This window comes from Cornus florida, unplaced genomic scaffold (assembly GCF_030987335.1).
Source record: "Cornus florida cultivar Cherokee Brave unplaced genomic scaffold, ASM3098733v1 CherokeeBrave_3.0.0_Hap2_Chr01, whole genome shotgun sequence".
Classification (NCBI taxonomy): domain Eukaryota; kingdom Viridiplantae; phylum Streptophyta; class Magnoliopsida; order Cornales; family Cornaceae; genus Cornus; species Cornus florida.
In genome coordinates this window covers 59,070,401-59,075,232 of record NW_026775571.1, presented here as the reverse complement: position 1 = coordinate 59,075,232, position 4,832 = coordinate 59,070,401, and positions in this window count along the sequence as shown.

The following is a 4,832-nucleotide window of genomic DNA, read 5'->3' as shown; positions in this document are numbered from 1 at the left end:
CAATCATTTGAATAAGGACAAAAGTGTTCGATCGATCGAAGGGTGGTGTTGGATCGATCGAACTTTTGGACTTGATGCTTTTGGGTCTAGGCTTGGATCTATCTTGAAGTGCTGAGATCGATCATTGTTCGATCGATCGAACCTTGAACTTGGATCGATCGAACTTTGCTGCTTCCCACATTTGGGTTCATTTGCTTCCTTCTTTCTCCACTTTGCTCCTTTCTTCATTTAATCCCAGAATTGCTTCAATTAAGCTCTTATTTGGCTGAGTTAGCTTATTTTCGGGATAAGTGCCTGAAAATGAAAATAATACAAAATCAATATAAAACAATAAAGTAAGATAGATAAAGTTACTAGAATGCCTAAGCTTAAGGGGTTTAAATACGCACTTTTCAGCGCTCATCAAAAACCCACTAAGCGCCCATTAATTTTCGAAGAGTAAGAGACCGTGGAAATGCAGGCTGAGATCATTTGAATCCAATGGGCATTTAAGCCCAACCGGGCCAGCATATGAAGTAAGAAATCCCACTCAATCCGGTCATAAGCTTTACTCATATATAGTTTTAACGCCAACCATGCCTTACTTCCCTTATGCTTATTTTTCAAATAGTGTAAAATTTCATGTGTAATTAAAATATTATCAGTAATATGACGACCTGCAACAAATGCACTTTGGGAAACACCGATAAAGGAGCCAATGATCCCTTTCAAGCGGTTAGTCCTAATTTTCGCAATAATGCGATAAGACACATTAGATAACGAAATGGGTCGGTAATGACTAACCTGTGTTGGAGAGGGAATTTTAGGAATTAAAACAATATTGGTATGATTAAAACTGGTCAGCAAATTCCTAGTAGCAAAAAAACTAGAGACTGCCCCAACAATGTCTCATTTAAGAACCTCCTAACATTTATGATAAAACAACAAGGTCATCCCATTCGGGCTAGGAGCTTTCAACGATTGTATAGAAAAAACTGCCTGCTTCAGCCAACATCAAATTAGCATTCATCTCATCAGAGATCCGGACCGGCACATACCGCAAAAATTGATCAATAGTTGAAGGAGAAGAAGACTGAAACAAATACTGAAAATAACTCAGAAAGACCAACTGAATGGCATTCTCCTCAACCACCCAGTGATTCCCAGCATCAAAAACCCCGGAAATGGTATTGCGGCTTCTCTACCTTTTAGCAGTGACATGAAAAAATTTAGTATTACGATCCCCCTTTTGTAACCATAGGAGACGAGACTTCTGTTTCCAATACAATTCTTCGTCCAACCAGCAAGACATTAAAGAATGTTCCAATTGAACCACTTCAGCATGGCAGTAAGTAGAAGTTCGAGCTCTCAACTCGTGAAGCCAAGCAACCATACAATCAATTTGAGCTCAGGAATTAAGATTACGAAGCTTTGCCCAATGAATAAGATCGGCTTTACAATGCCGTAATTTCAGAGCCCACTGAAATTAAGCTGAACCATGAATCAGAGTAGACCAAGCCGAATTAATAAGCTGCCGACAGTCATCCGAGAGAGTCCAACGAGCATCAAAGTGAAATTGCCATTTTTGAGCCTGACGCTTAGGGACAAGTGTCAGAAGTAAAGCATGGTGATCAGAACCAATCACCAGAAAGATGGGATAAGGTAGCTCGAGGAAAATCAGAAAGCCACTCCTTAGTCACCAACGCTCGATCCATCCGTTCCTGAATATTAGTAGACCCATCCCGCTGGTTAGACCATGTAAAAGGAAAACCCTGATACCCAAGATCCACAAAAGCACATTGATCAATCAGTGTACGAAAAGACCGAAGTTGCCACTGAGGCCTAGCCCGGCCCCCATGCTTTTCAGAAATATGTAAAATATTATTAAAATCCCCAATAATAATCCACCAAGACTACCAATATCGAGAACGATGAATAAAATACTCCCATTGCGCAACCCGGTCCCTGTCAATAGTACTAGCATAGAGAAGAGCAAAATACCAAGGGAGTTGATTGGGAGACATAATAGCAACAGTAATAGAGAAAGAATTTTTTTCCACCACCCGGAGGTGAACATTATCAGTCCACCATACAACAAGATCACCAGAAATCCCGTTCGGTTCAACCAAGCACCCATGAGAAAAACCCAACACCCGTTGCACAACCAAGGTCCGCCGCAATGATTTTGTTTCAAGAACACCAAGAATATTTGGACAATAGTGAAATTTTAAATGCTTAAGTTGTTTAACTGTGGAAACAGACCCCAAACTGCGGCAGTTCCAAACACTAATATATGGTTGCACAGTATGAGAATAAAAAAAACACACAGGTTGAGCAGTAGAAGACGAAGCATAAAAAGCAAGGGGATGTACCATACTGGAGGACCGCACCAGAGGAGACCGGGAATAAGATGCCCGTTGATCAGTCACAAGCCCGGTAGCCATTATTGGAAAAAGAATCAACCAAAGTAAAACAAAAAGGAAGACAAACCCAACAACCAGGCCCAAAAACACAGCCCAGGTCACAAAGATCTGCCCTAAACTAGCAGCCCAGGTTAGAAAGAGAGGCCCAAAAAGGAAAATCCACAAAACACCACGTGGGCACACCCCAACCACAAAAGCAACCCCTCAGAAACCCACAGCCCGAACCAACCGCACCACCGGCAAGCAACACCAACGCACAATCCACACTAACCGACCTCGACAAGAACTCCAAAAAGTATGGAACAAGAAACGCATACACAGCCTCAACACAGCAAAGCACAAAACACCCAACAGTCCACAAATCAGCTCAGACCAAGAACTCGGCGGACAAACCCCAAGCATAGAACGAACGCCACAAATCAGCTCAGCCCAAGGACGCAGCTGACAAACCCCAAACAACCAACCGTACAAACAACACAATCAAAACCACAGCAGCACCAACGCGAAGAGTCTAACAACAACCCTTGCTCACCACTCAAACGATCAAGATGAAGCTCACACACCCTCACGAACGGAAAGAACTCTCACACAACGGAGAGAAAAAAGGAAAAAATCTCACTTAAGATTGGTTATGGCAATCTATTTTGTAATCTTTGGCTCGATGGTCTCTCACTCTTGACATATTTGGACATAGAGCAAATTTTCTATAATTTTCTTGAAAAATATTTCTTGTTAACCAAATACATGTTAAAAAAATCAATTACATTTTATTCACTTCACTTTTCTTTTCAATTTTTTCATTTCTTCCTATTTTCTTCTAACCAAATGGTGCCCAGGGTATAAGCACAGATCACTGTGGTCCACCAGTGTTCCGTTGGGTAAATGCAATTCATGGCAAATCTCTTTCATACATGACGTCAAATCATAAAACAAGATAACATGATTCTTTTATTTTTTACTCGAACACTCGAACATCTTTTTTTCTTTTTCTTTTTCTTTTTTTTTTTTTCTTTTTTGGTGGGAAGAGATACCAATGGAGCTTAATGGTGTTCTATTTTTGTTGTTAATGTCAAAGAACATGCATGTTTTAACATGATAAGAAGATTGCACAATTATTTTTCAACATGCTTGAAATAATGTTATTTGATATGGAGGATAAAATTGTACCACAAATAATTTTTAGATCTCAATATCTGTACTTATAAAAATTGTTTTAGTAAATTCAAGAGTAGAAAGTTATGAACTCTTCTTTAAATTAGTACATTTTAAGCAAAATAATAATAATAGTGCACAAAATACATCGTCAAGAAATTATATTAAAGTGATATCGCCCTAAAAAAAGAAAAAAAAAAAAAAAAAAAAAAAAAAAAAAGGATAAATTGCACTGCCACTTCCTGAGGTTTTGGTCAACGTCACTCAGTGGGCCAGCCTTTTTTACATTGACACCCACTGAGGTTTCAAAAATGTGCAATGACACCCCCTCCGGACCTTGAGACAATATGAAATTACCTTTTACCCATTTGACTTGTCAACAACTCCATTTAAATTATGAAATTACAAATTTAATCTCATAACTAATTTTAATAAACCAAACTAATATTTTCATATCTTCAATACATATATATATAGTTTATATATAAAAATACTTATACCACCATAACTACCACCATCACACCAAGAAACCACCATCACCACCACCACAACATAAAAATAAAAAAGAAAAAAGAAAAATAAATTGATTTTTTTTTTTTAAATGGCCAAATAATTGTACACCACCATAATCACCACAACCACTACCACCACAGTAGAAAAAAATTTAAAAACAACCATAATCAACCGATAATTATACGTCCAAAACGTCACCAAAACCACCATCACACCAAGACAACACCAACAACATTAATACCATAACCACCACCACCACCACCACAAAAAAAAATATATATATATATATATATTTGAAACACCCTAATAACCTAGACACGACCACAACCACACCCAAACAAAACCATACCAACCACCACCAGAGTAGGGGAAAAAAAAAAAAAAAAAAAAAAAAAAAAAAAAAAAAAAAAAAAGAAGAAAACAAATATGGCCAGCCCAGACCCACGACAACAGGAAATAATAAATAAAATAAGTAGCCATGTCCAACCCAGACACCACCATCACCACCAAGAACCACCATAATAGAGCAGAAAAAAAAAATTAAAAACTGCGATGACTATTTTTATCTCACCATTCCCACCAATTCTCATCTCTCCTCTCACACCCAATTTCTTCCCTTACTCATCTCAATCACAAATCCAACACCACCACAACCACCACACCACAACATTTTCCCCCCAAATTATGCGAATTAACTTGCCCTAGCTTCCATCTCCTCCACCATCAGTTACATTTCCCTTCATCGGCCACCGGTAGCTCCTCCAC